Consider the following 24,980-nt stretch of genomic DNA (forward strand, 5'->3'; position numbering starts at 1 on the left):
CCTAATCCTTTTGAGCACTCTTGCTCCCTAATGAGTCCGAGCACGAGTCCTTAAGAAAATCTAAGGTTGTCCGAAGAGAGAATTAAATTCGCTTGTCCAATGTATCAAGTATTGTTATGTTTTCTAGCTTCCGCGTAAATTAGTGATGTTATAATATCATGAGTAAAAGAAATGCTTTTGCAAGTCCAGGAATCGAGTTATTTTCTAGAATAAAATTCTTATCGGGCCTAAATGTCAAATACAGCCGCCCTGTTTAGTAAATAAGTGCATTATTGATCACTTTGTAATTGCATATAAACTCTTTCTTGTCTCCTATTTGAAATGATAAATCGTTCTTTTGTGCGTATAGATATCCCAAAAGGTCTCTAAAATGTAAATACGCGGTTAAATTCCTCAAAGCTAAAGTTATGAATAAATGCGAAGTAAATGTAAGTCCCAGGGTCATATGAGTTAATATTAGAAGATAGGCTAAAAGTAATCTTTATTATACCTCTCTTGCCTCCTGCCGTCCGAGTGCCAACTTAATTTGTATCTAAGAGTCGACATCATGTCTCCTGTAAGGAATTCTCGTTGAATTGTATTAATTGTTCTTAAATGTATTTAAGTAATTATAGTCTATTCCCGTTCGATTGTATTTCTATAAAGTTGTGGCACATTCTATTTTTATCATTTGGATATATTGATTATTGTATTTACTAGGAATAGATATTTTAAGCTGTAATTCTAATAATATTCTAACGTGAATATACATTATAATAAATATGATAATGGCATTTGATATATTATGCGTTATAATGCATATGATAATTGTATTTTGATATCTACTATATGTGATAATTAATATGAATTTTGGTGAATATCCAGGTTGAAATTAAGACCTACCAATTGAATGATATCAATATTTTACTGTAAAAGGTAGTTGTTATCATAGTAAGGCAACAAGATAATTGCCTGAAGTTATATTTAAATTCATTGTTAATTTCTAAACGTCAGTACTTCAGTTATAATTGGTTCCTTTGTTAATAAAATGACGTAAAAGTGAAGTACCTCTGTGCGAATAGTACAATTAAATATATGTTGATTTGAAATTTTATATTGTAACTCTACCTCTCTTATCGATTAATTATTTGTAGCAGTTCCTTTTATAAATTAAGACGATTTATTTGATTAAGTTTATTAAGCGTCTGTTCAACTGCGTTGATTAATTATTTGTAGCAGTTCATTCTATAAATTGAGATGATTTATTTGATTGATTTTGTTAAGCGTCTGTTCAACTGCGTGACAATAGTCACTAAACAATAATATTGAACCACGCGTTAATTGGCATATTGTTAAATGTAAAAGTTGAAAGTTTAGACCATAATTGATCTTGTATATTGGTCGTTTGCGTCATATTGTAATTCAGGTATTTTAGACGTAACTATAAACTTGCCATTTAGTTTATGAACACCCTGTATTGAGCCGTGTTCCATATAAATGCTATTTAAAAGGGGTTCATTTCGAAACATTCATACGCTGTTCCGTACTGAATTCAAATTGTTTAAAAGGATGAATGTTATAAAGCGTTTAATAAAATATATATATATGTTCTAGTTATCCCTTTCGTGCTAAAAGAAATCAGCCTTCATTTCATTCGAAAGCTTGTATGAAACATAGAAATTCTTCTTTTGGCCGTTCTCTGTTTAAAGAAAAACCAGACCCTTACCAGACAGGGCTGTAGTATAATTTCTTTTTCTTCACACCACCCTGACCTCAGCGTGGAGTGTAGTAGCAAAAAAAAAAAAAAAAAAGAATAGAAAACATCTGAGCGTCAATTCCCAACTACCCTCCGGTAGTGGATAACCTTCGACCTCAGGGAGTCCCAGTAACCCAATTTTGGTAAAGACTAGAAGAACATAAAAACAAACTGGCTCCCTTTCTTATCTTATATTTAATGGTTTGTTTTGACAATTTTGGAGTAAGTGATAAAGTGTAAATTTTTAATTAATGTATCCGAAAACAAAACGTAGAGAAAAAGAAAATTTACATATAGTAATAATAATAATAATAATAATAAAAATCATGAATTAAATACTTCATTAACTAATGTAATTATATTCTGTATACGGTAGTCTTGCGATTCTATGTAGTGTGTATAATCCCTAGAATTTTAAGTAGTTGATTCTTGTACTTTTTAATAATATAGAAGTCATTCAAATCTTTTGTTAAATTTAGTAATTCTGTATATATACCTAGTGGAACTTTCGTTTAGGACATGTGCAGTTCCTTGAATGTCTAGAGAGATTAAGAATCCAACTACCGTAAATGATTGTAGATTAGTAAAAAAAAAAAAAAAAAAAAATGCGTGTAAATATTTGTGATCTATATATACTTCCTTTGTAGTTATAATTGATTTGTATAGCATAATTGCATGTTACTTGGGTTTAATATCTAACTATATTATTTTAGTATGGGTCATCCATCTCCTTTACATATAGGTATATCCTTTGTATATATAGGAACTCGTATTATAATAATAATAACTAAAAAAAAACTGAGTAAAAAAAAATTATTTTAAATGTGTACTGTACATAATTGAGGTCATTTATGTTATCCCTCGCTATAATGTTTTAATAGGTATAGTGTATTTATACGAAATCAGGTTGTATTGGCCTTGTTAGTCTTTGTATATTTTTATAGACAAAGCTTAGTTTTGTAAATATGTAGGAACAAATCGTACCAACTAGGGAACTCTTTGTATTATACGTATATAACCATTGGTAGAGCTATGTAGTAATTTCTTAAATTTGTGATTCACTCACAATCGAGATTTTATATCTAAATAATTGGTAGTCTAATGATAACTTTGTTTATTAACGTAGTTTAATAATAATTTTGGGTTCTCATATTTAATTCTAGTTATAGGTGTATATATATAAACATTTCTTTAACTTTTTAATTGTTTGGGTATGACCTAGGTATTAGACCTTTAGATAATCGTATATCTTCTTATATACACAAAAATATATATTTAAGCTATTTTGGGATTTTAACGAGTACTTCTGTACTACTGATATAACTACTTTTGTGTCATTATTTAATTATGGTGTTACCTAATACTATATAATTATTTCAAGGGTTTTTACTTTATGGATTTAAGTACTTCGATTATTTAGCTATAATTGTGTATAAAATAATATTCGCTGGTATAAGCAAAAAAAAAAAAAAAAAAGTTTTACCTTTATGAACTTTACTTAAAGAATTAGTAAGTGTTGCCAACTAGGACTAAGGAATTTTAATTGAATATATCTATGTATGAGTATTAAGCAGTGTTGCCAATCCTAAAGATTAAAAAGTGTTGCCAACTCTAAAGTTTAAAAACAATATTGCCACTTAATTTTTTTTCTCAAAAAAAAATTTAAGCCCAAGTAGTCAAAAAAAATATTCCTCAGTTCCCTCGTCTATTTTTTTTTATTTTACGCGGGAGGACTGTAGCGGCCGACCTGAGGCGCCTTCGGGCCGACCTAATTTTTTGCTTTTCTTACTGTTATTAAATTCATAATTACTATTTAAAAACCTTTTACTTGCTTTATTGCCATGTAATTATTGCAGGTATTAGTCAATGTTAAATTTCTCTCTTTATATTTTGTTCTTTCTGTGGAATAACTAAGCCAGACGAATACTTAAAGTTAGCTGTTTTCTCGTAAGAGGAAACTCATATCTTTTTCTCCCCTCTTTGCATCTTGAGAAACAGATCTGAATTGGTAACCTATAACCTTCGATTCGCTGCACGTGCAAGGGAATATCTAACCCTTGTGTCTTATCTGAGAGTCTGATGTTATTTTCTGAATACTCTCATTGTCCTCTGTTTAAGCCCAGATGTTCTCAAAAACATGGTAGACGTATAATTAACATTTTGGCGCCGAAGTTGACACTTCGAAAATACTAAATATGTCTATTTTGACACCGTATAAAATAAGTGTCTTGGGAACACTTGTATTTTTGGTATCATTGTGAAACGATTAAGAAACCTGTAAAATCTGGATAAAGCTTGATTTTCTTTGTAATATCAAATTAACCTTTGACTTTTAATTTGGATATTATGTACTAGATGACGCTAAAGCCTTATACTGTTTGTAATAACGCGCATGCGTGACTATTCTAGTTAACACCCTAAATAGTCGTTTAGATTATCAGTACCCAATCTAAACGTAAAGACTAATTTCATTGCACACGAGTATCCGCCCTTTTGGGAAGATACCACCCTACTATACTCCCACGTACGTAACGTGTGAATAAACTCCCTGAATACAAAATAGATGTACAAGCTGTTCTCAGGGGGAAATCATTGTGTGTCTACGAGGCACGAGCTTCGTGCTCGTCGCCGGGGGCTCCGGCCCACTCTTCGGGCTCAGGCTTCTGTCCTTCGCCCGCCGGACTTGCGTTTCTTCTCTGACTTTGTTAGAGTCATAGAGAGAAGAACTTAGTGCATTCTCAGAGTGTGTTATTACACTGTGTTAGTGGAGAACTCCGTCATCTCCGTTCTCCTACCAAGGACCATCTCTGTTTTCATTTCGTGTGTGCAATACAGCAAGAACTTTGTTACTGTGCTGAACGTTGTTTCTAGTAAGTTTACTAGTGCATTCTCAGAGTGTGTTATTACACTGTGTTAGTGGAGAACTCCGTCATCTCCGTTCTCCTACCAAGGACCATCTCTGTTTTCATTTCGTGTGTGCAATACAGTAAGAACTTTGTTACTGTGCTGAACGTTGTTTCTAGTAAGTTTCCTACTACTACATGCAGGCAGTCGTAATTCAATCTCTTCATTGAACTGCCCTTGTTTCTCTTTTATCATTGGTCATATTCTGACCCCTCTCAAGTTTCACGCATACGCCACTAGACTTGTGCGTCATCTAAAGTTACCTCTGATGTATAACAACTTATTGCTTATCAACTCTTCTGCGCTGTACAAAAGCAACTTACAATAAAACTCATACTACTTCTAACTCGGCGTCCCAGTCATTTAAAACGCCTATCTAACGTTTTCAAAGTACGACCTCACCTACTTATATTCTCTCAGAAAGTACCTCCGAAGAAGCCGTTCGTCGAAGTCATTATTATCACATCTCTTCCGTTCTCTGGTTCCTACGAGAACCACTACACCAGTCACGCCTGTTGAGGACCGAACTCTTTATCTTCTGTAGTTGAGTGAACCATCACCCTTCTGTGTGTGTGTTCTGCGACTCCAGTACTATTCCTGCATTCGCCGTGAGAATTCCGATTGGAGAAAGAACTTCACTCTCCGTAGGAAGTGGAAGCATCTCGTTGGTTTTACCGCTCGAACCAATACAGACATCTTCTGGGAATTCTTGGTTGCAACGAACATCTTGTTACCACGCTAAGCTCAACTGGACTTATACAGGACTCGACGATATCTCCAGAGGCCACTTGGAACTCTTTCATCTATGTAGGTGTTCAATTGCGAGGTGAGTGATTTAAATTGTTTTAGTGATTTTAATTGTGCATCTTGATTCCTCGCATCGACTCAGAATCACGTCTACTTCTGTGCACCCAATATCCGATTTCAACGTTTGTGTTTTTATAAAGTGATTCTACAACTAAGGTTGTTAGCGATAACTATCTCTTCCATTTTTATTGTTTTATCGATTAAATTGTTATTAGGCTGAATTATTTAAGTATAGCCAAGCCTGACCTTGTCTTGTGAAGTTTATGTATTTGAGGTCCATTAAGTGTGTTAATAATCCTGTCTCCATTGCATTAGCTTTAATTTTAATTCATTGTTGTATAATACGTGCCTAATTATTAAGTTGTCGTCCCGCTACAAATATTTATTTCTTTGCACGAGTCCTAGTTGTCTATTATTTTGGTGTGCTAATTAATCTCGTTGTTGTGTGGGCTTCACGTTAACTAGTGACCCCCCTTTGGAGCCGCCACTGCCCTAAAGTGCTGCCAATTACCTGCGGGACATTCATGGATCAAGGCTCCCTTATAATCTCGTAAACTCGTGCTTGAACTTTGTAATTAATTATTGTCATACATAGGCACTCATCCTGCTCTCTCTCTCTCTCTATCAACTCACCTTGCCGACAGCCTGGTTAGTCGGACATTGTTTGAACAGGACGGACCTCCTCCTTACCGTACTAATAAATTGCCGAGCCCCATAGACTGCTCAGCTCCATTACATTTTTAATGTCAGGCTACTCTCTAAGTCAGTGATATTCTTGAGACCTTTCGTGGTCCTTTATTAATTATTCTGTTAGTTTGATTTCGGCTACCTTTGGTAGAGATATTGTCGCTAATAATCTCTTTTTATGTTCGTGACCTGTGGTGGGACTCCCTCACCAGTGGCCGCAAAAGTTCTGATCGCCTCCTGCCACCGGCCCCGACAAACAATAATAAAGAAGTAATACTTCCTCGTATTAAATATGCTTAAATAAATATTGGCGGACGGACTTCTTTACTGTTTTAAGGTTATTTGTTCGATTTATTTTTTACAAACTTCAAAAAAAATTAACAAAAACGATCTTTTATTTTATTTATTTATTTTTATAGTATTAATAATTAAAATGTGAAAATACGTAGTAAAATTCAACGAACTAGTTAAACATACTCCTTACGGGTTATGCAACCATACACATTGAAGTGTATGAAGAGTTGCATAATATTTCAGGCATTTCCAATTCTACATAAAAAATGTAAAACAATACTTCCCAAATTTGAGTAACTAGTCAAGTAAAAAAGCGAGTGCAGATTACCATATAGGCTAGGGAGACTATTAGAAATACACTATTATTATACGAATAATTATTTTTGTACGTACATATAATAGTTTGCGTTTATATCAACTTGGTATTGAGAGGACTACAGGAAGATAGGGTCACTTTGGAGGGTTTGAGCCCACCCTAGTCGCCCCGTAGTACCACTTGAGTGTCTGTGTTCTGCTCTTTGTAGAAACCCTGCAAGCATCACTGATACAAATGCATTAATTTATATACTGTACACTAAGTATCGAACTCTAAGGCATCAATAAATTATTTTCAATTGTGATTAATTACAATTAATAATTTTTGTTTTTTCTAAAAATAATTTATAAAATTATTACAATGCATAATTATGTGGTTAACCTTTTAAGCAATAACATTTACTGTTTCAGTTTTTTTTTTTAAACATCCTTTTTCCTTTTCTTAGATCTAGCGATTACATCTTAAGTGTGGAATCCGAATCAAAGAGGAATTAAACTCGGATTTTCCACAATAGAAAACGACGAGAATAGTCAGTATGTACAGTATGTCCTTGGCTGTGTTTTATGTATGAAAGTGCTAATTTCAGTACTCATACATACAGACACACTGATTACTAAATGATATTTTACTGTTAATACTCTTTTGTAACTTAGGTATTACTTTAGTTAGTCTTCACTATTACTTTAGTCTGTATATCTATATTTGTACTTATTATTTCTTTAACTATCTTTGTTTTTACAATTTCCTAACTTTACGTTCATTTCATTCGTATGCACTGATGTATAAAGAATGTATCCAAGGGAAATATCGAGAGCCAGTCATCATATCTCGAAATTCTCAGGTTCATAGCGTATAAAATATCATTTCAAATCTTTGAAAATGAAATCTTTGAGTTTTACGTCCCACGATTATGCCCGTTAGACTAAAGGAGACGGTGATGATGAGTAATGAATGATTTGGTGGAATGAAGAAAGTGGGAGGAAACGGGAGAACCCCGAGAAAACCCACGCACACGGTGTTTGTCCACCACAAAGTTCACTTGGAGGGGGCTGGGATCGAACCCAGGGACCCCTAGCACCCGAGGTGAACGCTCTACCACTGAGCCACCGCGGCCCCCTCATTTCAAATCTAATAAGAGTTCTTTTTATAGACAACGTTTTTTTCTCTACTTTTTCCAAGAAAGATATTGACTGTGTGACAATAATTACAGTATAAGTGATAAGGGCTTACGATTGAGTAACGTTAGATAAAAGTACGGACAATATCAAATAAATTCGTATGTTTCTATTCAATGAGACCTCGATTTTCAGACATGATTACTCTATCTGATTTTGCTTAGCAGGGTACATGCATTGATCTTAATTATTGCATAATATACTACCAATAATAGGAAAATATATAATATTCTACGTAACTTCTATAAGTACAGTACTTCTAAACTACAATGGATTAAATTATCACTTCATCCAAGATCTTTCTGATATTGAAAGTACAATTTGTAAGCTATTGGTGACATAGTAATTCTTAATAATAATAATAATAATAATAATAATAATAATAATAATAATAATAATAATAATAATAATAATAATAATAATAATAATAATAATAATAATAATAATAAAAGTGTGTATTCTTATGAAACAATATTTTGAGGTCAAAGAAACGTAAGCAAATAACGAGCATACCTGTGCAACTATTATTATTATTATTAAAGAATATAATAATAAAGAAAATAAAGAACAATTATAATTATATACAACGACATTATTTCATTTTCACGTAAAAGTTTATCCTCTTTTAATATCATCCATCAGTTACAGCGAACTTCTTCCTTTTATATATATATATATATCCACCATTCCATTGCATGTTAAATCACAAATACAGCTTCTCAAACAGTATCTCAATTAGTTCTTTTCCATTTTTAAATTACTTCCAAAATTTTTATTTCTCTAATTTTTCCCTCACCAATAGTTCTCTACTGTTTTCCCACTTTATTAACACAGTAATTAATTTTACTTCATATCTCAAATTTTAGTATTACCTTAGTTTGAATTGGGTATTTTAGTCTATTCAGAATACAGATCAGCAAAGCCGTTTTTTTAAAAAAAAGAAAGAAATGAATTTTATTGCCTAAATCAGCGTTTCTCAAACTATTTAACCTGAAGATCACTTTTATTAGTTGGAATGTTTTGTGAATCACCTTAGTTTTGTCCTCTTTCAAAACAAATTTATTTACTTTTTAAAAATGTTTGAGCATATATTTACTTATATTTTTAAAATATACTTAAATTTTATATTACTTATATTTTCAAAGTAAGATTAATTAAAATTCCTTTGATTTTATATTGGTACTAACTGAAATGTCCGTTCTTCGCAGGGGAGATTTTTTTTATGGAAAATATTACAATTCCCTTTCCCCTTAGGATTCGCATTTCAATGAAAGTGTAATGATAATATTCATGTTACTCTCCCTTCGGCATAATTTTGAAACACCCTACCCCTACACGGAGCTCCTTAATCAAAATGACATATAAAAACCCAGCTTGAGGTTCATACTGACTATATTCCAAAGGTCATTTCAAAAGAGTCAGCCGTTTTCCCATGACCCTGAAAATTATGATTCTACACTAATATTGAACATTTTTATTTTTCACCCTTTATCCCTCTCGTGTCGATGGGAGCTGAATTTGGACTTAAATGGCATCAGAAGTGTCACTACTCATCTCCTCAACCCCCAAAACTATGAACTCCACACTATTGTTTTCGATTATTTTTTACCCTTCCCTCCTCGACTGAACTTGAACTTAACGGCAACGGGAATGTCAATATTCATATCAGCAACACTGAAAATTGTAGATTCGACACTAATATTAGTCATTTTTGATTATTTATAGATTTCAATCCTTCCCATCCCCATTTTAGTGGTACTAGCCGTATCTTGCCCCCACTGAAGAGCGAACGCGGACTTAAACGGCATCGAGAATATCACTATCCATATCAGCAACCCCAAAAGCCACCAATATAGGCACCAATATACACCAATAGACACCAATATAGGTTGTTTTTAATTGGTTTTATATATAATCCTCTTTGTCCCTTAGTACGTAATAGGGGTGTCTTACCCCTATGGTATGTTTTCCAGACATACGTATGTGCACCAAGTTTGGCTAAAATTGCTTTGTTCAAACATTCCAGAGTTATGCTGCAACACACGCACATAATAATAATAAATCCCCTTCCCCTAAAACAGAAATTTTCAAAAACGCTGGGACATGTGTTCTCTTATACATACTTAACGGGAGTTTAAATGCCCAGTTTCATCGTTTTAACTCGACGGAGTCCTAAGATTATATATATAAATATAAATATAAATATAAATATAATTTTTATATATAAATTTTTGAACACCATTTACTTCCCTTAGGATGCATCTTTCGGGAACACTAATATAATAAACACTCCAATACCAAAAATCACGTCCACACGTATCAAAAATCATCAATATCAGTTCAATAGTCTAGGAGAAGTTATCGATTAATTAAAGAAAGATTGTATTTCTTTGTATAACTAAAATCTATGACGAATATTTTATAAGCTATTAGAAATTTTCTAATTTTTAAGTACCTTATTATATTACAGGATTATAAATCTTTTTGCAGTTGTAAACTACTATGTGCAATAGGCAATTCACTTGAACATTATTTATTCAGTCTTTATGGACTAATGTTCAGTCTAAGAGAACCACAAAGGTAAATTATAGTTTAAAAAATGCTGGTCTAAAGAATGTACGAGAGCTTATTAAAGAGGGTATATAATGAAGAGGGTATATAATGAACCTATTATGTAGGAGAAGATCATTTTATGCAGCTTAAACTCGAGAATTTCGACAAGTGGTAGATGACCCAATAGCTCTTGTCTTGTGAATCAGTACGTATAAAAATTATCATTTACACGTGATCTATTAGTAATACTTCACTTTCAATCTTTCTTGGTCGTGATCATGTGTTTAGATTGTATGTTTTATGAATACTGAAATCAAGTTCAGAATTTTATTACTTTATAAGTCAAATAACGTAGTAGATCAATGCTCGATGTACATCGACATCTTCCTTAAGAGTTGTAATGGAAATAAGGCCTTAACATATGAAAAAAATCCTCTCCACTGGAGTGATTTCCAGCTTGAAGAGAATGAAAGCCGTTTAAGGGGAGGAGACACCAGCTACTGAACAGTTTTGTCGCATAAACTAAGAACAGGAGGAGAAACAATTATTCCAATGAATCAATGAACCTCCATCTGGAATCGAACATAGGTTTCGAGATCACATGATAAAAAAGCACGCATGGTATAGATCAACAAGAGAGGGGTGAAGAGCGGTATGGAGTTCGAATAGTTTACAAGGAGGATCGCTAGGTTGTAATATATATATATATATATATATATATATATATATATATATATATATATATATATATATATATATATATATATATATATATATATATATGAACCTATTATGTAGGAGAAGTATTGTAAAAGTTGATGTTATTAGAAGCAAACAAAAAAGAAGCTTTGGGAATACAATTGAAAATCAAAATATTACTGAGTTATATTGCAATCTGCTAAGGAAGAAACCAGAAAAGTACCCTATAGCAAAATTACGTTGTCAGTGACTGAATATATATTCACACTACTTGTTCGCGAAACACACAACTAGTGTTAGTTTATTTATAAACTTTGCGCATTGTAAGTACTAGTAATATATTATATTATGCTATTGAATTATTATTTAAAGTCGGATACAATAGAAATGCTCTTGTCTAGAACAAATGAATGACACATGCGCACACACTCTATAAGATGTAAACATACACACGATATAAACACACGCACGCACAGAATACTATAAAAAAATACGTACACATTTTGTGGAGTTGATCAATACCCACGACCATTTCTATCCACTGTCAGAGTTTGAGAACCACACCACACCACATAAAAATAAATAAACACTAGCACCACAACTGTAATGTATCACTCGGTTTCTTATGTATAACAAACTAACTCATTTCAAGCCATCCACAGCACACGACACGGGAAACACGGCTATTGACTGACTGCTGGTTGCAGCGACTGGCGTGCTAGCGATGGGGTGGGTCGAGCAAACCGCGTCGGAAACGAACCAATCGATCGGAGGAAGCAAGTGTTTCCAACTAAATGCTCATTACTCATCCTAGACGAAAAAAATACTGCTAAATTTAAAGACAGTGGACAGTGTGGCCAACCAGCAAACTGAAAGGTAAGAAATACAAATTGAGTATTTCAAAATATGGCTTTTATTTTGTTCAGTAGTCTCATTATTTCAGTTTTGTTAAGTCTGAATATTCTCTATGCAAAAATATAACAACCACATTCATCTGATGATACATTATAGAATGAACCTTCCTAGGTATCGAGTCCATTTTTTTTTTTTTTTTTCACAGACGGAAAAGAAAATAGACAATGCTTGGCGCCCTGGTGTAAGTTAGCTGATGGAATTTGTAGTGAAAAGAGGTCGGTGATCTCCAAGCTCAATGGTGTATTAGTAAATGAACTTCCAAATATTCAAAATGCAAAATTTGTGAAGATAAATGATACAGTTTCATCATCAGAAACAGTCGCAGACCACGGGACGTAAAACTGAAAGATTAAATTTCATTTCATTTTTCAGGAATAGTCTCAAGTTCAAGTCTTCAGCCGGTCATGTTGAGATTTTTTCTAGGATATCTTTCTCAGTCACACCAGGTAAATACTGGGATGGCGTCTTTAAATATAAAAATCCCGGCTGCTTTCTTTCCAAAATCAATTTCTTCATTTCATTCTCAATTGCTTCCAGCATAAAATTGTTTCTTAACTGGAGTTTCGTCACAGGAATCTTCGTTTCGATCTCCGTTCACGTGAGATTCTGACGGACAACATCGTGTCCCTGAGTTTTTTGAGGTTTTCTCATTTCCTTCCAGGGGTCCCGGGTTCGATCCCAGCCCCCGCCAAGTGAACTTTGTGGTGGACAAACACCGTGCTCGTGGGTTTTCTCGGGGTTCTCCCGTTTCCTCCCACTTTCTTCATTCCACCATTTCACTCATCTCTCATCATCACCGTCTCCTTTAGCCTAACCGGCATACCCGTGGGACGTAAAACTCAAAGATTTCATTTCAAAGATTTCATTTCATTTCATTTTCATTTCCTTCCACATTCTCATTCCACCAATTATTTCACAATTATCACATTCATTAATCACTTATCTTCTTTAGCCTAAAGGATATAATCCTGCGACGTAAAACTAGAAATTTCATTTCATTTTAGGATTTCGATAATAAATATGACGTAAAATGATTAAAAAAAAAACGAAATCTTAAAAAAGGCAAACTTTATGGTCACCAAAACGAAGCAGTCTGTATGAACTACAGAAGTAAAGAGGAGACAGTAACTAAAAGAACCAGTGTTCATTACTTATGCGGTATAATCAGTGAAGAAGAAAGTGCGAACGTGAAATAAAATCATGGAAAGCAGTGGCGATAGAAGACTATAAGAATAAAAATATTTCGTGGGTATTTCTTTGAATAAGGAGCTAAGAGAAAGACTAATCAATTGTTTCGTGTGGAGTTTTCTACTCTAAACTAAATTTTGTGACACGAAACTCTGAATGGCTTAAGATTATCAATCTACGTGGCAGAAACATTTACACTATGGAAAGGTGATTAGAAAGCTCTAGAAATGTGTGTATGAAGAAGCATTGGAGGATCTAGAAGATAAAACTAGGGGTCCAACCAGAGTCCAGACTATGATAGGTATGCCCTATATCATGAGTTTACTATAAACTTTCAAAAATATATAAATAATACTTGCAATTATTTATGTTACTCAAAAAACTGGGTGGGCCTAGCCCCCCGACCCGTAAGTACTTACTATTTGGATCGTGTTAGTAGGCCTTATAAGATTATAATGTTAGTACCTAACATTCGTTACCCCACACGATAATATGCAAACCACAAAACATTTAAAAGTTACAGATTGCATAAGCATCTAGGCGAAAATATTTAGATACTGTTAATCCTGTTATACTGTTGCCCGTATGGCACAAACCCATTCATTCATAAATGTATGTTTCGCGTGATCCTCTTCACGGTACCTATCCGAGTCTATTTGTAAATTTATGATTTTATTTATTTATTTTACGTCTTTATTTTATTTTATTTTTTAGTTTGCACACCATACTATATACAGGTATATTTTATGTAAGTATTCATGAACTTTGTTATATGTAACAATCCCACAGGGAGCGACATCCATCACTGTCAGGCAGGTGAGTAATAATGCACGTAACGATACCTATTAGCGTGACTTTTACTATTACGAATTAACCGGACGCGCTGAGACATTTACCGTTTATTATAAAGGGTATTCCCATTCTCCCTTGTCTCTGTACAACCAACAAGACAAATCTCTTATGCAAAACAGTATAACATTACAGAATAGTATGACGCAGAGACTGACTTTTTATAATTATGATGATTCCTCTTTTCTCCCTTCTAATAGTTCTTGTCATCTTCCTTTTGTTTATGGAATGTAATTTGGATAGTTGACATTCTAGTTGAAAAGTTAAAGAAAAATACAGCCTGAACTTTTGTTATCCAATTTACTTTTTTAAAGTTATTTTGTAACGTCATTTGACACACCAGTGTATATTCTTTTGTGTATCGAATAGCATCTCACTAATTAAAACTTACAGAAGAACCTAAAGTACCGCTCAAAAGTTTTCAAACACCCCGGATTTTCGTAAGCATCTACTGTGATCCTATTATTTTGGCACGAGAACTTTACCGCACCCTGCATCAGAGGTACTCCAGCCTATAACATCAAATTTGACTTCAGTTCAATCGAGCTTTGAGAGGTATTGCAGATGATACGTCGAATTATAATTCTTAAAACTGAGAAAAAATACTTTCTCTTTCAAATTTTTGTCACTGCATTGATCCTCGATGTCTACACTTTCCAAACAAAACTAATATATTGCCTCACCTTACACCCTTTATTTATACTATGTAATATCTATATCAAATTTTCTTTTATGGTTTCTATTTTAAGCATTATAAATTCACATATCATCTGCAGTACCTCTCAGACCTCGATTCAACTGTTGTCAAGTTCTACGCTTTAGGCAGGAGTACATCTGATGCAAGACGGTAAAGTTATCGTACGAAAATAACAGGATCACAATAAATGCTCACAAAAATCTGGGGCGTTCGAAAACTTTCAAACGATACTGTATTTTCAGAAGGCATAATAGAAACTAAAAGAGGAAAGGGAAGAATGCTACATTATTTTATGTACAATATTGAAAAGTACCGTTCTTACGTCAGAAGAAGACATTCCGTATGAGTATTATATTTTACCTTAGATATTGATTGAATGATTGACAGAGTATTTTAGTCCTTTGTCACCAGCGATGCTACATGGAATGAGACCTACAGTTTAAAGTGGGTTCTGAACCAGAGTAGTGCATTCGATGCTCTCTCATCGGAAATCAAACACGGGACCTTGTGCACCAAAAGCACACGATTAGTCATAAGACCGGCGAAATAATTTATTGTAGTATGCATACACACATACAAAAAGAACATAACATTTCTGGAAATTTATTTTGCTTATGTTTCATTAAAGCTTCTAAAATATTTTATAATTACTATTTTGACTTGGTAATGTATATATATATATATATATATATATATATATATATATATATATATATATATATATATATATATATATATATATATATATTGCACATCTCTTTCAGCATATGAAAACTAACGTGGAGTTTAAAATGAAAGAGGGAGAATGAAATCCTAGAGAAAGAGAGAAAGTTACAGCTGACTACCTTCTACCCACGTCATCATTGCTGGTTTACTCTTCAACGAATATGAAAAACAGGAGAGAAGTTTTATTGCTTTTGCAGAGAGGTACTAGATTCATCTTACAAAAGAAAAGGAAACATCTTCACTAAATTGCTCTTCTTTGCTCACGAGTCACGACGAAAAGGTCTCTTCTTCTATTTCTCAGTAGTCTATTTCGGAAAGTGTCTTTGAATAAAGATCCGCTATCCAAAGGTGAAGCCCGACACTTCTTTTTCCTTAGCGTTCAGATATTTTTAAACTTCCCAGTCAATCACAATACATGAGTGTCAGCAGCTTTCGTAGTACAGTGCTGTAACATTTAACAATAAACTTTTCAACATTTAAAAAAAAAAAAAAAAAAATCAGAACAATTAAGTCATATATCCAGCACTGTTAGGAATAATTGTGTTACTATTAAGACAAACAACACAAGCAATATGCTAGTTATCAGTGTATTTCCTTTACATATAAGGTACATAAATAAATAAATAAATACATACATACATAAATAAATAAACTGTTTCAACAGAATTAATAGTATCAATATTATTATTATCAACGATCAATATATTATCAATATCATAAATATTTGTATTTATATTTATCTTCTTGATAACTATGAACATTTATTCTTACGCATCTCATTTTGTTTATTTCGATATATCATCCACCTAGGCATGTATGGAGGAATTTATTTCAGGCGAGTCCAAAGCATTTTCAGGAGACTCCAAATTCAAGATGAGGATAAATTATATTAAAATTTGTAAAAAAAAAAAAAAAAAAAAAAAAAAAAAAAAAAAATCCCTAAAATTAGACTAAATTTACAGAAAAGTCGGAATTTCAGAGGGACCCGGACCCTCCCAGGACTTACCCACTGCGTACGTCGCTCCATCTATCGATTTATAGGCCTATATGTCTTATCTTTGGACAAAATTATAATTAAACAAAATTAAACTTTAAGATTTCATCATAATTTTAGAATATATCTTACTGACCATATTGTGTATTTCTGTCTTGCTAGTGTCATAGTGAAAAGCTTGCTCACATACTTTAGTATGAACTTCATCTTAATAGTTGACATTGTTATTATACGAGAAGTGTTGGGAAAGTAGTGTCTAATTACCTCTATTTTCTTTTCTTTTCTTTTCTTGTCTTTTCTTTTCTTTTCTTTTTTTTTAGGTGAATGAAAGCAACCTGGCCATAAAGGACAAGCATATTTAAGAAGGTGGACAAGATTTCAAGGGAAAATGTCAAGTGACCGGATCACCAGAACCTCCACAAGTGCACAAGTTGAGCAAAACCCAGAAAACACTAATTTACAAGAGAGACATGTGATTCGTTTTTTCTTTCGTAAAGGCGTCATTGTTAATGAAATTCATCAAAACTTGGTGGAAGTGTATGGTGATGATGAACTCTCGCATCGACAGGTAATACGATGGATAAGCTCATTTAAGTGTGGTAAAACAAACGTCGAAGATGAGCCTAGTAGTGGTCTACCAAAAACAGCAACTTCACCTGAAGTCGTGGAAAGTGTGCAAAAATTGGTAATGTCCAAACGACGTAAAAAAATTGGAGAAATAGCGGAGGAAGTAAGGATTGATATTCATAGTGTTTGGGATATTGTACACCAACACTTTCGGCTCACAAAGGTTTGTTCCAGATGGGTTTCGCACAATTTGAACGGTTTTCAGAAGCAAACCCGGGTGCAAATGTGTCAGGAAAATTTGGATTTTATGGAAGGAGATAACTACTTGTACCAACATGTAGTGACAGATGAAACATGGGCTCACTGGTATGACCCAGAATTTAAACAAGAGTCCATGCAGTGGAAGCATCAGGGGTTACCAACTAAAAAAAAAAAAAAAAAAAAAAAGACAAAGAAATCGGATGGCAAGGTTATGGAAACTGTTTTCTGGGACAGGGAAGGAATCCTTTTGCTTGAAGCTATACCAAAGGGACATACCATCACAGGAACTACATACAAAAAAACACTTGAAGATTTACGCCGAGCAGTTCAGAATAAACGACGCAGAGATGCAAATCGTCGAAGTTTGCTTCTTTATGACAATGCGTCTGGACACATATCTTGCGCAAGCTGCTATCACAGAACAGGGAATGACTCAACTTTTCCTCCCAAATTACAGTCCTGACCTAGCCCCAAGTGATTATTATCTGTTTCGTTATTAAAAAAAAAAATACCTCAGGGGCCAGCGATTTTCAAGCGACAAGCAGGTAATGGATGTTGTGATGCAGTTCTTTGACTCCAAGGATAAATCTTTTTATGTTGAAGGCATTGAGTCACTTGGAAAAAAAAAATGGAGACGATGTGTAGAAGTGGAAGGTGATTACATTGAAAAATAATGTTTCTTTTTTTTTTCCCTCAGCTCATTGGTTTTCTTGTTAGCCCGCTATAGACATGACTTTTCCAACATCCCTCGTAGAGCATAAATTTTTAGGTTTACAAAAAAAGAAAGAAGAAGAAAATCTCAAACTCGTGAGGATTTACATTCGCACATGCCATTTTGTTCAGCTCAGTATCTTACCTACTAAAAAAGCTAGTTATTATTTCCATTATTACTCAAGCATTCGCAAGCTGTGATGTATTCTCTAATAACCTCTCTTGGAGGCGAGAAACTATAGTGGGGAAGGGCCAGTTCTGTGCAAGGTGATGGTCTGTACAACGGATTCAATTTTCGGCATGGTTTGGAATCCATGTAAACAATAATCCCTCACTAAATCTCTCTATTGCGTAAGTATGAAAAGAAAATGAATTAAATTTTCCTTATTGTAATAACTTTCGTTACTCACACAACATTAAATGTTCGAACTCAGAAACTCTGAAAGCAGTAATAAGAAGAAAGTCCATGCTCCTCAGAGAGATTCGAATACCCGATAGGTTTCACCTCACCAATGCCTCAGACCACTCGACTACACCACATCAGAGATAAGCATTTTGCGACGGAGCTCACTGGCCCCTTCGCGTACTGAGGCTCAGTATTCTCCAGTACTGAGCTCAGTGGAGCTCAAGCTCATTAATCTAAATGAGGTTCACACTAGCTGAGACTCAAAGTCCGACTTGCTTTTCTCAATGAAGCTTGTGCTCTCTCGATCTTGTGCTTGCTAGGGGCTCGGGCTAATTCTTACCAATGGGGCTCACACTCTCTCACACTCAAACTGTGGCTCACTACCCTGCCATGTCGTGACAAAACGCTGTAACTTTGGCGGAGGAGTTTTGCGAAAAAGAGCCGTAAAGTTTTCATCCGAAAATGTGATCTGTATCGTGTAGAACCAATGTATCTTGACTTTGGGAACACGTGGTTACATGTAATGTTACGTAAATGCATGTTGTGTTATTAAATTTGGTGAAAATTGACTGGTTGACCATTATTGCCTAGTTACACTGGTTCTACACGATACAGATCACTTTTTCGGATGAAAACTTTACGGCTCTTTTTCGCAAAACTTCTCCGCGAAAGATACAGCGTTTTGTCACGACACGGCAGTACCCAACTATAGCACTCGTACTCACATTAAATTATTGAGCTCGAGGCTTCTGAATGGATATATCTGTACGGCCTTATTTTTCTGAGTATTCGTTATTCTATAATATATTGTTAGAATCTTCGAATATGGGATTATACTAAATTTTGACACCATTAGTAGTTGTATATTAACACTGCCTTTTTAAACAGTATTTTATAACCCCCAATAAATCGAATTTTCCTTATGAATAAATGTAACGTAATGTAAATCGCGTTCTCTAAAATTCTCTCAAGTTTACTTCAATTACTTTTCTACAACATTTTACAGCCACAATCAAATTTAATGCCAATCGCATCTGTAAAATTTCCTCTACTTGCTTGAACCTTAATACTTTATTCCATGATTCAGCTACAACACTCTCCCTCCTCTGTTTGTGTTTGCATGATAAGAAAGACGATGGCCAACGGTACTTTGAAGTTGATTGAGATGTTGTGGAGGCGCACGAGGACTGCCATTTGTATTCTTGTGTCTACCTCTGCAGTTGTTATTTAGCTGCAATGCTTCCGTTATTATACGAGACTCAACGGTTCGGTTCCCTCCTCCTCCACCATCGCAAACAGACTGCGACAGCCACTCACCGGAACATCTTCCTGGAGTTTTCTGGCAGACGCCTACACACGAAATATATACATTTTTTAAATATATATATAGAAAAAAATATATAGACTTCCAGACTGTTTTTCCGCATACTCATTTCTTTAGTAAGAACAGTACAGTGTAGTATGCAAATAAAATGTGTTTATCGAAGAAATCTTTCAGACAGAAAGGCTTAAACATACTTCAGCGGATATGTTCTAATTTTGAGGGAAACAGTTAGATCTAGGTTAAAGGTTTAATCTCTTTGTTTGTAGTTAACATTTCCTTAAGGATATAGACTATTTTGGAAGGAAGGAGTCATTAATTTTTTTTATATTTCTGGTCAAAATGTTGGTTAAGTCTAATGTTACCCTTATAGTTCTCTTAGATTGTACGAGTTAAAAAAAAAAAAAAGATTAGTTGAATTGCGTATTATACATTATAGTAAAAAGTGGCCAACAAGTAAAAAATACACAAATAACAGATTATACAATGTAAAATAAGGTAAGGATTTTACAAATTCTAATACCCTGTCTTCCTTGTCTCCGCCTTTTCGTATGTTTATATGAGATCGGCGTTATCGCCTTTAATTCTTTTCGTCCACTCTCTTCTATCCTGGCACCCTCTATTTTCTATTTCCTCTCGCTCACATGATCATCTCGTTTCTTATCCTTTCATCTCGTCTTGGGCCTTCCCCTTCTTCCTGTTACTTCTATCTTCCCAATTCTCTTCCCCACACCATCGTCGTTTCTTCTTCGTTCTACATGTCCACACCATCTGAGCCTCAATTCTTGAAGCTTTTTACCCAAGGGTCTCACCTGACCCATGCCTCTTAAATAATCGTTCTTTATCCTAATCTTATTCTATCCTTCATCATCATACTATATAAACATCTACATTCTAATCTCCTCCACTTGTGCTTTTTCTTTCCTTGTAATTACCCAGGTTTCACTATTGTATATCATTTCCTGTTTTATTACCGTTTTACATACAGTATACGGCATTTTAACTGCAACTTACTTTTTTCTATTGTTGTTGTTACACAGCACCTCGCTCATCATTCCCCAGTTCAGTCAGACAGATTGTTTTCTGTGTTTGTTTTGTGTATATAATCTTCGATCCCAGTCGAGGTACAGTACGTTTAAAAAATACTTAAATTTCGAGGTAGGTAATAGACTTTCCTTATAGCCGTAAGAAGCTATCGTCTTCTTATTCTTCTTATTCTTATGTATCCTTCTTCCAACACACTTCTCCTCTTCTTCTGTTTTATCTCTGTCTTTTCTTCGGATGTTTCACATAAAACAACATAATCTGCGAACAGTATACTCCATGCATTCTACTTTTTTACTTCCAGCACCATCACATCCATTACAAAATTGAATAAATATACACTAAGAGCTAATCCAATGGCGGATCCAGGGGAGGGAGATCGCCCCCAGAAGAGGAAACTTTATTATTTTATATATATATAAATATAACCCATCTCAGTGTTTGAAGCTCTTAAAATTAGCCCTAAGTAGCAGTATTACAACCTACCGCCCCCTCAGAAGTCCGTCCGGGATCCGCCCCTGAGCTAATCCCTGATATAGATCAACTTCCACAAGGAAATCTTCTGTCACACCCACACAATTCTTCACTTGGGTCTCCGCTCCTTCGTACATGTCTCTTATTATATTAACAGTTCCTCAGAAACTTCATTCTCTCTTATGCATGCCACAGTTCTTGTCTGGGCATTCTTGTACGCTTTTACAAGTCTACGAAAATAAGCCACAACTCCGCTTGCATATTCCTAAATCGTTGCATCAACTGTTTCAACGCAAAGATCGCGTCAGTACAGCTTATATAGATATATTATTATAAAATATTTTTGATAGTCTTCAGTTATTTAAAAAAGCTAAGTAATATGTATTTTTCTATGTAGACAAATTATTATTATTATTATTATTATTATTATTATTATTATTATTATTATTATTATTATTATTATTATTATTATTATTATTATTATTAAGTATATTGCCTTTCAGCAGGTCCTGGGACTAATGAGTTTATTTTATTTTTTGGTCTGAAAATGTTACTTCCACGTTTTTCGATCTTCAGTTTCCTCTTTTAACTCTCAATGTTTTCTTCAATTTTTCAAATCATCGATCAGTTGTGTTCTTTTTCTTCGTATTCCTCGCTTTTCTTTCATCTTTCCTTCTATGGCGATATGAAGAAAACAATTTCTTCGCGAGATGTGTCCAATCCAATTGTAACTCATTACACCTTCCTACGAAGCATGCTCGCTGGAAATGTCATCGTCTCTCCTATCTGTTTTAAACATCTTCATTTGTTGCTCTCCCTGTCCATTTTATCTTCTCCATTTTCTTCCAATACCACATTTCGAAACTCTCACTAAATATTTCTTCTCTAACTTCCGTAATGTCAAAGTCTAAACTATACAGTCCAATGCTCCATATATAGCACTTGACCAATTTAAGACCAAATGCTCTTTCACACCTCTTGGTGGCCAACACGGAAGTTTTAAAACTTTTCTCTCTCTTGGGAGAGTTGTTTTATACTTTGATAAGGTCTCTTCTTCATAACTGCATATAGAGATTCTATCCTTGGCCTTCCTCTTCCTGGTTTTCCTTCTGTATTTCCCTCTATCTACACGGTGATCCAATCGGAGTGCCGAATAAGATGGCCAAGCATGCTGTTTCTTCTTTTTCCTATTATCTTTATGATCTTCGTCCTTCATTAATTAGCTTCTTTTAGTACGTCTTCGTTCCTTTTCCTTTCGGTCTATGATATGCGCAGTATTCTGCGCCAACACCACATTTCAAATGCTTCCAGCTTGGATATTTTAGCTTTTCTCAATGTCCACGTCTCTGATCCGTACAGCGCCACGCTCCACACCAATGTCTTAATAAATCGTTTACGATCGTACAACGACACATTTCTTAATACTAGCATTCCTCTTTTCCTATTGAATGCTTGTTTAGCCTGTGCTATTCTGGAACTTACGTTTTTTTCACTTCTTCCGTCCGAAGATACTATACCATACGTTTGCCTCTTCCTGTCCTGCTATTGTGAAGACCAAATAAGGAAATTTTAATTATTACTATTCTTAAAATACGTAGGATATTGATATTAACATCAAAACAAACTCTATATAATAATAGGGTGTTTCAAAACAACACCAACAATGGTTTCGACGAAGAGAAGAGTAGAGTAATTCGTACAACATTTTGACTAGTAATAGTGGTTCCAAATCAAAAAAGTTTGAAAAACGCTGCTATAATCCCTGCAGATGATAAGATCCTGTTTAAATCGTTAGATACAAAATCTAGAACAAATATTTAAAAATCTCTCTCAGTGTCACAGTTGATCTCTGATACCTCTATTGGTTTCCGATTTGTAGCCTCCATATTCGAAAGATTTAGACAGTGATGTGCAAACTTAAAAAAAAAAAAAAAAGAGTGGGCCGATATAATTTATTAAAAGTAAGGATGGTACACCTTAACAATTCTTGTAGTGCTAAGACCTATTAACGATTGAAAGATTAAAGATATGGGGAATATGATGAATAAAATTATGAGTGCTCTCATAATCTGGTTTGAACTGGGATGCACTGATTGTCAAAAGTGAAATTCGGTTTGTCAGATTAGCATGTGGCAGACCGAATAAAACCTTTCAGAGGACAGCGTTTGGCTCACGGACCTTAGTTTGTCCATCATTGGGTTAACAGATCTCACCTTATGGAAACAAGTAAATGTTGTTTTGCAATTTCACTGGAAGTCACGTGAGTTACTGTCGCTTCCAGTACTGACAAGCGATTCGGAACGACAGCACGAAGATATTCTAACTTTGAACGAAAACTTCACACGAGGAATGACTTAATGATTTATCGTAATGGTCTATTATCCCATTCGTGCATTTTAACACTCTTTTATTGAGTGTTTACGGTTGTGTGCAAAATCAATTTTAGTGCAATTCAATTACATGATGATAAACTTACTGATAATTGCAAATACGGGGTGTTTCAAAACAACAACGACAACGTTTGGAAGGCGATTCCTGATTCCAAGATAACACGAAAAGTATAGACCAACCTGGGTGTACAAATGCTTCCTTTCGGAGTTATAGGCTGCCAAAAACATGAAAATATGAATTTTAAAGGTCCATAGCTCCAAACTTATGGAACCTACGGTAGTCGGATCAAGACTTCGCTTTGGAACTAATATGTGCGCTATCCAAAAATACATGTTTCAGAATCCTAAGGTACTCGCGTAACTATTTTTATAGAGGCAGTTTGACTACGCGCATATAATTTGAAGTACTTAGCAACTACTTCTATAAAAATTGTTGCGGAAGTACCTCAGGATTCTAAAACATAGATATTTGGATAGGGTACATACTAGTTCCTGTATAAAGTCTTGACCCGACTACCGTAGGTTCCATAAGTTTGGAGCTATGGACCTTTAAAGTACATTTCTTCATGTTTTCGGCAGCCTATATCTGCAAGATATTTCATTTACTTTAATATAGTAATTACAATTTCGGGGGAGGGGGCGGAAGCCTCCCCTTAAATAAGCCACTGATTACCCACCTACTACAAAAAGGCCCTTCTTTTCTTTGCAGGTCTCCTAAGTATGAATAAAACACTATACTCATCGAGAAACCAGAGCTCCTTCGTGGCTAAGCGGTTAGCGTACGCACCTTTGGCGCGGGAGACCTGGGTTCGATTCCCGGCGGGAGACCATGAGGTTCGGATTCCACGTTAATGAGTAGGTCCACGTCTCATATAGTCTCGGTGCTGAATGGGACGTTAAACTCAAAATCAACTCAACTCATCGAGAAACTTCCTATGGCTTCATATTATTATTCGTATGATATTGAAATGAAATGGAATGAAATCTGCAGTTTTACGTCCCACACTAATGCACTGTAGTTCAGGATTTCTCAACTTATTTTATATCACGACCTCCTTTTATCATACCCTCTTGTTAGTGACCCCCACAAGTAATTTCCGGTATGTAACAAGCTTTTTTTATTATTATTGGTAATCATCGCTTGTAAAGTGTAGTGAAGTCACCCTGAGGCTCCAGTTTCACTTTAGCCTTCATTCCAAATTGTTTCAATATCCCGTTTTTCACCAGTTTCATTCCACTTTTATTCCAATTGATTTTTTTAAAATTC

General features: G+C 34.5%; 1 protein-coding gene across 2 annotated transcripts in view; it reads right to left on the minus strand.

The window, feature by feature from the left end:
* LOC145693133 (cytospin-A-like) overlaps window positions 1–24,980 on the minus strand; it is a 491,676-nt gene that overhangs the window by 326,737 nt on the left and 139,959 nt on the right. The window contains exon 1 of one of the 2 annotated variants that reach the window (XM_081768862.1): window positions 11,669–11,860. The exons of the other annotated variant lie outside the window; for it this stretch is intronic. The gene's annotated coding sequence lies outside the window, so the exon portion shown is untranslated. Of the gene's footprint in view, window positions 1–11,668; window positions 11,861–24,980 lie in introns of those variants that run through there. 2 annotated transcript variants of the gene reach the window in all.

The sequence above is a fragment of the Thermobia domestica genome, chromosome 8, assembly GCF_964235325.1.
Source record: "Thermobia domestica chromosome 8, izTheDome1.hap1.1, whole genome shotgun sequence".
NCBI lineage: Eukaryota > Metazoa > Arthropoda > Insecta > Zygentoma > Lepismatidae > Thermobia > Thermobia domestica.